We start from the raw sequence: 11843 nt of genomic DNA on the forward strand, positions 1-11843 counted from the left end.
TGAACTGATACTGAATATATCAGTTTTGTTGCTGTTGTTATAGTTGTTTTTTAATCCTATGCCAGGTTTAAATAATAACCTAAATATGTGTAGTTCAGATTCTGTGTTGTATTTCCCTAACCGTAATAAATTTAAGGAGCAGCAAATATATACTGAAAGCCACACCCGTTACATTTCTCAATAGTGTTTCTCTCCCTGGTCCTCAGCGGCACCACCGTGGACTTGATAAACTTTGTCCATGGCTTTAAGGCCCAAATTCTCTAACCAGCGCCTAAAGTTAGGCACCTATTTCGGAGGTGTCCATCTAGATAGGCGCCTATCTAAATTGAATAACAAGCCCAATTAAGCTTTTTAATCAGCACTGATGAAACATAGGCGCCTATCAAGAAAGTGCAATTCTGTAACAAGGCGCCTCTAAAAATTTAGGCGTCCTTCAAAAAAGTAGGCACCATGCAAGTTAGGCGTGGGTTTGGCTACGTGTTAGGCGCCTTCTTACAGAATCACTGCTCTTAAGCGTGCTTATGCGCTTGCATGGGCGCCTAAATTTCAGTTGTGCCTATTGCTGGCCTATTTAATGGGCGCCTCCAAAATAGGTGCCGCTCAGAATGATTCACTAAACAGTACCCAATTTTACTTGAATCGCGCTGAACAGTGTCTATATCGGCACCTAACTTTTGGGCGCTTCTTATAGAATTTGTCCTTAAGTGTCAGATTGTCATCGGACCATTAAAAGTTACATTTATAAATTTTATAATTCTGTTGTGCTCAAGATATATACTGAAAAGTGCTTAGCTGAATGGTCAGAACTCAGGGATATTTAAGCCAACATGTTTCACCCTTTGGTTCTGTCAAGGCATACATCCCTAGAAAACAAAATGTAGTGTTTTGTTCTCTCATCCTACTTAGTTAAGAATTATGAAACATCCCCAATATATATCCACTTAAACTTGTTAAATAATTTCTTAAAAACTCCTTACCTTACTGCTTATAGCCAACTTTCTAGACCACAGCTCCCATCAATATCCTGCGTAAGCCCCCCAGCTGGAGAACACATAACACAACACGTCACCAGTTGAACGGGACCATGGTTAGAAACCTTATTGCTATAGTTTAAACATTATCTCTCCTCTCTACCTTTAAAGTGACCCCAACCCAGAATGGGCCCCTCTTATAGATTCCCTTAAAATAAAGTACACCATTCCAGTTCCGAATTAAGTCCCCTCAGTGTTACTGTATTCAGGCAGTAAATCCATCCTTGCTCTAAATAATTCAGCCTTTCTTTCTAATTACCTCCCTCCCTACTTGCAAAACTTTCAATGACTCTCCAATGTAACTGGGTTATAGTATGTTTTTTATCTCCCCAGTGCTGGACAATAGGAGCTTGAAAAGATTCCGTAGAAATGTGGGATTTGTGCTCAGTCAGACTGACTTGGATGGAACATTTGGTACGCCCTACATAGACTAAGTCACAAGGGCATACTATAATATAGACAACTCTAGTAGATTTACAGTTGGCTGTTGTTTTAGCCCTAATGATGACAGTGACAGTGCTGGTAGCTGCCATGAACGGCAGCCTCCGCTATTTCACCATCCCCCTCTCTCTTCTGTTTTAGGACTTGACCTATTATTCTGCCCCTTTTAAAGGCGAATAATGGGACTTCTTCAAAACTTTTGTGAAGATTCAAGATGTGCCAATGTTCTTTAATGAGGGAGATTAAAGTTTTGGAGTCTTCCGAATAAGGCAACACGCACACCAATCTCTCTCTGTTTTCTCCAGAAGCAACAAGTCCCTCTGCGCATACCTAGCCCATAGATATGCCTGTCAGATAGAACTTTTAGGGTAGGGTGTCCTCTTGCTGCAAACCGGCCCTCAAGATTTTTTGCAATGGATTTAAATTCTTGGAGAGTCGAACAGACCCTCCTGGCTCTTAAAAACTGGCCAAAAGGGAGGCTAAATTTCAAACGGTAAGGGTGGAAACTAGAGAAGTGAAGTAATGTATTTCAGGCTACTGCCTTTTTGTACAATGTAGTAGTTAGCTGAGACCCCTGTTTCCCAATCAAAATATCCAAAATTTCAAGTCTTTCTAGGTTGTTTGTAGCTGTAAATTCTAGATGTGGATCTCTAGTATTAATCCACTCTATGAAGTGATCTAGTTCCTGCTTAGTTCCTTCCCACAAAAAGAAGACATCATTCAGGAACCGCTTCCATAAGGAGAGGTTATTGTAATATTGAGAGAAGTAGATCTCTTTTTCCTCAAATCTTTTTCCTCAAATCTTCCTACTGCACTAAGAACAATGACTAAAAACCAGCTGCGGGTCCTCCATATTTAAATACTAAAAACCCTGATGTACTTCACCTGCCCTCGGAAGCAAGGAGAAAAAAACTCCACAAGGGGCCGGGCACTTTAACTTATAATTGAAACCACTTGATTTCATTGTTTAACCCTATAGGGACCAAAGTGTGCCATGTATAAATAAACCTCTGCTCTTGACGGAGTAAATGCTAGCTCACATCACCAGAATGATCATGTCCTTGCTTCCGGGTGAAGTTCGTCACGGTTTTTAGTATTTAAATATGGCGGACCCGCAGCTGGTTTTTAGCCTTTGTTCTCAGCACTGTCAGTCAGTTCGGGCGGGTGTCCCGCTAAGGGTGAGTCGATTAACTTTAAGATTAAGGTATTAGAGGAAGATTGAGTTATGTTATAATATTATGTGTTTCATACATTTAAGGGCAGGTTCACTTATGGGCCTGAGTGTAGTTTTCTTTAGTTATTGTTTTTTCATCAGCTCCAATTCGTGAAACTTGAGTTGGGGGGGGGGTCGAGGGAAATTTTGAGACAGCAGCAATCTTTATTTTATGTTGATTATCAGACTGGAGCAGTTATGAGACGTTCCTAGCAACTCCACCGCCACAGGTAAGTACTTTTAGTCTGTGTATAATTTGATAGATAGCGGTGGAATGAGACAGTGATCAGCTGTGATGGTCTCTTTAACAACTAGCTCCGTGTCTATACACTAGAGTTTGGTTCACATTCACCAATTTTTTTGTGTTATATACATACTAACTTAAGACGACCTTTCCAACTCATATACCAAAGATTTACTAAATACTCTAAAACCTCTTAACTTACAACCAAAAATAGACGAACCAACCCATATTGCAAATCACACTTTAGATATGATTTTTGCTCCACTATCTCACCACCTTACTCTTTCTGATCTGACTGCTAAACCCGTTCCCTGGTCAGATCATTATTTCATATCTTTCTCCCTTGGTCTAACCAAACTTAGATTACCGCAATTAGCATCCAAAATTAAAACTATTTCTGTTCGAGATTATTCCAAATTAGATAATATAGACATAACTTCCTTTCTTGATCTATCGATTCTAACACCCTCTTCCAATTCCATTGAAGATCATCTATCTGCTTGGAACTCATCCCTGACATCTCTTTTAGACAATAAAACACCAATAACAACTAAAACTATATCTGTCCGCAAATTATCAAACCCTTGGTTCACGGCAGAACTTCGCCTGTTTAAACAACAATTGCACTCTTTAGAACGTAAATGGAGACATAATAAAACCCAATCTAATCTTCAAACTTACAGGGATAATGTCACATTATACAAAATAAAAATCAATCAAGCAAAAAAAACCCTATTATTCCAACAAAATTGACAAAGCTAAAAATTCTTCTACTTTATACAATATATTAAAAACAATAGATCCAAAAAATAAAATAAATAACACTACCCATAAATTCACATTAAAAGCACAAGACTTAGCCGATGCTTTTACTCAAAAGATTAACAATATTCGTAACTCTAAACCTCAAACACAACAAATAACCCAATAAATACTAGCCAAACAAAATTCATACCAATAGCAAGATGCTCAAATTGCAAAATTCCTTCAATTAAAGATATAGAATCCCTCTTTCAACAAGTTAACTTAAAAAGTTCCGGTTCTGAAATCATTCCACCTTTTTATTTAAAAAAACACTTTTCTCACTTTAGACCTTTTATTCTCTCACTTATTCATAAGAGTCTACTTACAGCTACCGTTCCATCCTTATGGAAGACTGCAATCATTACTCCTATTCTTAAAAACCACAAAATTAGTATAAACGAACTCGCAAATTACCGCCCTATAGCTAACTTACCATTTTTGGCAAAATTAACAGAAAAACTGATATTTAACCAACTCTCTGACTTTATAGAAAATACTAACCCACTACACCCAAACCAAACAGGCTTCCGAAAATTTCACAATACGGAATATTCTTTAATAGGATTAACATCAAACATACAATATTTCTTAGACCATCACAAATCTGTTATTCTTGTTTCATTAGATATCTCTGCTGCTTTTGACACTATAGATCATGACTTACTTCTACAAAGGTTAGAATCAATTGGCATAACTGAGAAAGTTCTTTCTTGGTTTACTTCATATCTCGCTAATCGCACTTCTTCTGTTAGGTTTAATAACAAAATGTCCACAACTTACTCTTCTACTTTTGGAATCCCTCAAGGATCTATTTTGTCCCCTCTCCTGTTTAATATATTTCTCTCTCCACTTTTAAGCATCTGCCAGTCCATAGGCTTCACTCCTTTCTCTTACGCCAATGATATTCAACTCATTCATCCCTTGGACCCAGAAAATAATAACGATATTACATCCATCAATCACAAACTGGATACAATACAAAACTGGCTTAATACAAACAAATTGGCACTAAATATAAATAAAACTCAATCAATGTTATTTACCTGGAAAAAAGATATAACCTTGATAAATTCATTCATTCTCAACAATACTCCACTTAATCTAGTTTCCTCTGTTAAAATCCTTGGAGTAATAATTGACAATAAACTGCTTTACCACAAACATATTTCGTTCACTGTCAAAAATTGCTTTTTTAAACTATGTTTGATCCGGTCAATCGCCAAATTTCTGACTCCTAACTCTATCAAGATACTAATTCATTCTTTAATCATAGCAAAACTCGACTACTGTAATGCACTTTTCCTTAACATTACACAGAAAGAAAAAAGGAGACTTCAGCTGATACAAAACACTGCTATTAAATTAATATACAACGCTAGGAAATACGACCATGTTTCACCACTGTTAATAGACGCCCATTGGCTTCCAATTGGTCACAGAATCACCTTTAAAGTAATGCTGCTTATCTTTAAAACTCTAGCCTTCAACGAACCTCAATTTATATCTAGATTATTAATACCACACAATACTCAACGCTCACTCCGTTCATCTGGTCATAATCTCCTTACAGTCCCCTCTCTAAAAATTATTGGAACAAGAAGATCTGACATATTCTCTGTGATGGGACCCCAAAGGTGGAACGCCCTGCCACAATATATTAGAAACGAAAAAGACGTCACAATTTTCAAAAAACTTTTAAAATCTTACCTATTTAAAGATGCTTTTAATATTTAAATTTTTAGTGAGATTTTAAATCATGCTGTGGTTTAACTACCCCTAACCTCTTGTTTTTTCCATTTTTCTACCATAAATTGAAAATTGTAACTTTTACTCTTTCCCTCCCGACTCATGTTTGTATTCTATGAAAATGTATTGTTAAATTGTTTGTTTCTTTTTACTATATTATATTTTGACTTTGTACATTGCTTAGTAATTCTAATAAGCGATTTATCAAATATATTAATAAACTTGGAAACTTGGAAACTTGGAAGTATAAGTTACGTAAAAAGGTTTTGATTCAAGTATTTTAAGTGATGAATTTTTAATAAGTTATTTATTGTATCACTTAATTATTACAGAATTTCTTATCAATTGTCAGTAGTTAATTTGAGTGACACAAAATCAAAAGGCTCAAAAATGGCTTGGGGAGCTCAAGTAAAAAGTATTCTGAAAATAACGGATGCACTGTGGAAGGAATAAAAGGGCTGAATGTGTCCCGAAGTCCAAAAATGAAAAAGTTGACAAAATTAAATCAAAATTGGTACAAATACAGGAACAAGGTAAAAACAAAGAATTATGACCAAAATACTAAAAAGAATGATGGGAAGACACAAAAAATTGAAAGGATTGACGCACTGAAGAGAACACTAACGACACAGCTTCTCAGCTCCTTGGGAAACATAGAACTGATGGTCCCATGAGCCAAATTCAGGTGGTGGAAGGCCTTTCTGTACAATGTAGTAGTTAGCTGAGATCCCTGTTTCCAATTCAAAATATCCAAAATTCAAGTCTTTCTAGGTTGTTTGTAGCTGTAAATTGTAGATGTGGGTCTCTAGTATTAATCCACTCTATGAAGTGATCTAGTTCATGCTTAGTTCCTTATGTATGTGGTTCAAGTAGGCACTGCCTTAAAAAATTTAAGATAACAGTGCACCCACATGTGAGAATATATGCCTGCTGTTCTTGGAGAATACCTGCTAAAGCTAAGTATCTTTTTTTTAAAATTGGATTGCATAATACAATTTCTTTTAAGTTCTTTTAATAATCATATTTCTTGATTCTGATCCTAGTCTGTAGTATTTTTGGCTTCACATCACTTGTTTCAAACACTGGAAGAATGGGTGGGAAAATCATTTTCCTTTCTTAGAACCATCTGTCATAATATGAATGTAATTAGTCTGAAAAACTGATAGTTATTTCTAATTTTCATTTCAATTTTTTGTGTTTATAATAATCTTTAGATTTTATATAAAAACAATAATTATTCTCTGATATTACTATATTGAACAAATTTTCACAACACTCTATATCAGTGGCTTCCAAACCTGGTCCTGGAAGTACCCAGCCAGGACTAGTTTTCAGGATAACTACAATTAATAAATAAATTTGCACACAGTAGTGCACGTTAATCTCTCTCATTAATATTCACTGTGGATGTCCTGAACATCTGGGGTGCCAGGTTTGGGAACCACTGCTCTATGCACTGAAGCTTAAGGGCCCAAATTCTATAATCAGTGCCGGGATCGGCAACTGCCCACAAAAGTTGTGTCGATCATGTGTCAATTATGCAACAACACTGTTTATAGAATTGCGGGCATGTCACAGATAGCTGCCGGAAATGTAGGCCAGAGTTTTCAAGGCCTACATTTCCAGCACCTATCTGGGATGAGAATCAAAACTATGGAGGAACCTACCACTGCCTAAGGGTGCTTCCAGCATTAACCACGCCTATTGTATCCTTAGGTACTGGTAAGTGTCTCCGTGGTCACGGCTCTGGTGCCGTTTGTGGAGGCTTTTTAATGATGTGATCAATTATCACATTGATTAAAGGCAATTAAACCAATTAAGTTAGACGGTGGTAAAGCAGCTACCACGGCCTAACCTTTGACGGCTGTTTTAGAATCTGGGCCAATATAAATACCAAGGCAAGTAGAATATGCATAGCGAAAGGGAATGGCTAAGCATGTGAAAGACAATTATATAGCTTAGGTGTCAACATTTGTGTGGGTGTGTAAATGTGTAGAATAATGGCATATATGCACCTATGTATATAATGCAAACATTCTATCTTAATGCTTTCCTGCAAGTATCTACTTAACTTAATAGTGTGTATTTGGAAAGAGGCGTACATAGGAGAGGAGCATTAGTGAGATTCCCACCTACACATGTAACTTACCAAAGACAGCGTTATGTGCATCCCTGCCATAACAAAGATACACACCCTTATGCTAGCTCTATGGCTGCCGCAAAACATATTAGGTGTATTCATACACTAGTATTTTATAATGGAACACAGATGCCTAGATTTGTTTACAGAATAGATTCCTAGTGCACTATACCCTCGGAGTGCATAAATGGAGATGCCCTACTGGGGTAATTCTATACCAGAATGACAATATTCAGGCACCTATCCTATAAAAAAAAAGCATGAGTAGGCCACTGCAAATATAGACCTACATTTTGGGCACGAGCACATACACCAGCCTGGTGTAAATGTTGATGCCTAGATTGACAAAAAAATAAGTGTATATTATGTATAACATTCAACTTACCTCCCCTCTGCATACAGTCATCACATTTAGGCACCAGGTTATTAAATAGTGCATTTGCATATATAAGTGTGCATTTACACACTTATATGGAGGTATTCTGCTCATTTAGGGGTGTTCTGAGTGTACAAAAAATACACACACTGTTATAGAATTGCTCTACCCAGGGTGCAAGCTAAACCAGCCCTGGAAAACATTAGTTCATTCGTAGTAATATCAGCATTTAACTGGCCAACTGTTGACTTTACCCCTGGAATGCCTCCCAAAATAGCTGGTTTTCAGTTTGATGATATTCAAGTTATTTTCTGCAGCACTAATCAATAAAGCGCAGCTGAAAATTAGTGGTTAGCCACAAACAGGCAATTTAACTGGCCAGGACCCATTTCTGGCCAGTTAAATTGCTTTGAATATTTATTACTTAGGTTATAAGAATTGCAATACTGGGACAGATCGAAGTTCCATCAAGCCCAATATCCTGTTCATGAGTGAAAATTATGTATTGGATGGGGATGGGATTCAATATATACTTCCCCCTCCATATTTGCGAATTCTGTATCTAAGGATGCGCTTATTCGCAGTTTTAAACCTAAAAATACTTTTTCTTTTTTCAGGCTATTTTAAGCCCTGAAGGCCCCCCCCCTCCTTAAGTCTTACCTAGTGGTCTAGCAGGAGCAATCTTCTCATGCTCCTGCCCCTTGCAGATCGCTCATAGGAAATGGCTTCAGAGACTACAGGAGCTCAAGGCAGCCATTTCCTGTGAGCGATCTACACAGGGTAGGAGCGTGGGAAGATCACTCCTGCTAGACCACTAGGTAAGACATAAGGGGGGGGGGATTTCAGGGCTTAAAAAAGCCGGGGGAAACAGGAGTTAGGGGCAGAACCGGCCTGAATATTATTTGTGGTTTTTTAAATATTCATAGCCCGGCTCTGCCCCTAACCCCGGCGAATACAGAGGGGGAAGTGTACTGCCTTTCTGTGGTTACAATCAAAGCCGTTTACATATACAGTATACAGACATTTATTTTGTACTGGGGCAATGAAGGGTTGCGACTTGCCTAGAGTCACAAGAAGTTGCAGTGAAAATCACATCTAGCTCCCCTGATTCTCTCCCCTGCTTTCCTACACTAAACTTAAGGCTACTTCTTCACTCATTTGATTTGATTTATTTCACAGATTTGACCAACACACCACACCTCAGAAATCAAACAATCAATAGCAAAAGTAAACAATACTAATTGACTTCTCTGTTGAAGGAAGGAGGTGAACCATTGAAGTACAGAGTCCTTGATACCTAGGTCGGGGAACCGGTGCAGTAGGAGTTACTGGTCAATAGTGCCAAGGGCAGCGCTTAGGTCCAGCAGTACTAGTAGGGCATCTTTGTGAAGTATTGACCAACTGCCATCGATGATGTCTAGAAAAACAGCTTCTGTGCAGTGCCCAGCTCAGAAGCCAGATTGAAAAGGGGAGAGGGAATTTTGTTCTTCTATGAATGGGAGTAGCTGGTGGAGCACTGTTCTCTCTAGGAGTTTGGATACACATGGGAGGTTGGAGACTAGGCAGTAGTTGTTTGAGTTGTTTCGATTGAGGGTAGGTTTCTTGAGAGTGGGTTTGATAATGGCTGTTTTCCAACAGAGTGGAACCTTTCTAGTTGCTAGAACATAAGAGCATAAGAATTGCCGCTGCTGGGTCAGACCAGTGGTCCATTATACCCAGCGGTTCGCTCACGCGGCGGCCCCCAGGTGAAAGACCAGTGCCATGAATGAGTCCAGCCTCACCTGCGTATGTTCCAGTTTAGCAGGAACTTGTCCAACTTTGTCTTGAATCCCTGGAGGGTGTTTTCCCCTATAACAGACTCTGGAAAAGTATTCCAGTTTTCTACCACTCTTTGGGTGAAGAAGAGCTTCCTTATGTTTGTACAGAATCTATCCCCTTTCAACTTTAGAGAGTGCCTTCTCGTTCTCCCTACCTTGGAGAGGGTGAACAATCTGTCTTTATCTATTAAGTCTATTCCCTTCAGTATTTTGAATGTTTCGATCATGTCTCCTCTCAGTCTCTTCTTTTCAAGGGAGAAGAGGCCCAGTTTCTCCAATCTTTCACTTTATGGCAACTCCTCCAGACCCTTAACCATTTTAGTCGCTCTTCTCTGGACCCTTTCGAGTAGTACTGTGTCCTTCTTTATGTATGGCAACCAGTGCTGGATGCAGTACTCCAGGTGAGGGCGCACCATGGCCCGGTACAGCGGCATGATAACCTTCTCCGATCTAGGGAGATGTTTATGATGGGGAGGATGGATTCTGCTAAGCCATCATCAATGGATAGGAAAAGGCTGGAAGGGCAGGGGTCCAGGGCAGTGTTGGAGGATTTGAGCTCTTTCAGAGTTTCGAGGAGTTCATTGTATGTGGCTGGATGGAGTTGGGATAGGGATGTGGATGTAGGGCTCGTCGGCCCCTGAGGAGGGCAGGTTTGAGGGTGGGACTGTTGCTGGGGGTGTTGTCTAGCTTGTTGTGGATGGTGTAAATTTTGTAAGAAGCTATAGAGGGTCTTATTGTCTAGGTCTGTGGGGCTGTTGAGACTGCATCCTTGGGCAGCAGAGAAGAGGTGTATTGTCAGGGCAAACAAATGTCTAGACCAGTTGGGAACTTTTTGTTGAAGTTGGGAGTAGTATGTTTTTTTCGCCTCCAAAATGGAGGATTTGTAGAAAGCTAGTAGGCTCTTCCAGTGTGCCTTTGATTCTTCATTTTGGTATTTGACACATTTTCTCTCAGATTGCCTTAGAGTTCTTTTCAAGGATCAAAGGTCGCTAGTAAACCAGGGGGCTAGGGGTTTGTTGGTGGGTACCTTTGTGTTTCTTTTCTGGGCAAGGTTGTCATAGAGCAGTGGTCTCAAACTCAAACCCTTTGCAGGGCCACATTTTGGATTTGTAGGTTCTTGGAGGGCCTCAGAAAAAAATAGTTAATGTCTTATTAAAGAAATGACAATTTTGCAAGAGGTAAAACTCTTTATTGTTTATAAATCTTTCCTTTTGGCTAGGTATTAATAATAATATTGTAATTTATAGCTAAAGAGACACATGATCAAGAAACTGTTTTATTTTACTTTTGTGATTATGATAAATATACCGAGGGCCTCAAAATAGTACCTGGCAGGCCGCATTTGGCCCCTGGGCCATGAGTTTGAGACCACTGTCGTAGAGGGACTGGATTCCTGAGTGCCAGTTGGAGGAAGTCAAGTTGATAGATTGGAGATGTCGGCTGCAGGTTTTGCCGATGCTCTGGATGCCGGCTGCCATGTCTTGTGGGTTGACTGAGTCTACGATATGAGTGTGAGTGGTGGGATTGGGGTTTTTTTTGGGGGGGGGGCTGGGGTGGTTTCATCCAGGAGCTGAAGTGTGATGAGGTGGTGGTCTGATCATGGGTGGTGGTGGCAATTAAGATGTTGGGAATCTGTGATGAGGTCTTTGTATATGAACACCAAGTCTAAAGTGTTGCCTGATGAGTGTGTAGGATAGCAATCTCTGCTGAGGGCTGCTCCTCTTCCCCAGGTACTGCAGCCAACAGTAACACCCTTGAAAGATTCCTTACCTTGGGGATTACCAGATCTACATGCTCCAGGGCATTTAACCATCTCACAGCCTGAACCCTGACCCTCTGACTCAGTCTCTAACATGGCATGTTTGGCCTCTGACATGCAACATCAGTGAGGGAGCATTTTTAAGGATATCTACCATTATACCATTCACTTCCTTAAAGTTTTGCCGTATTTTTCGCTCCATAAGATGCACTTTTTCCACTCAAAAAAGTGGGTGGAAAAAAGGGTGCATCCTATGGAGCGAATACCCAAAC

Source organism: Geotrypetes seraphini, chromosome 3 (genome assembly GCF_902459505.1).
Source record: "Geotrypetes seraphini chromosome 3, aGeoSer1.1, whole genome shotgun sequence".
In the NCBI taxonomy this organism is placed as follows: Eukaryota; Metazoa; Chordata; class Amphibia; order Gymnophiona; family Dermophiidae; genus Geotrypetes; species Geotrypetes seraphini.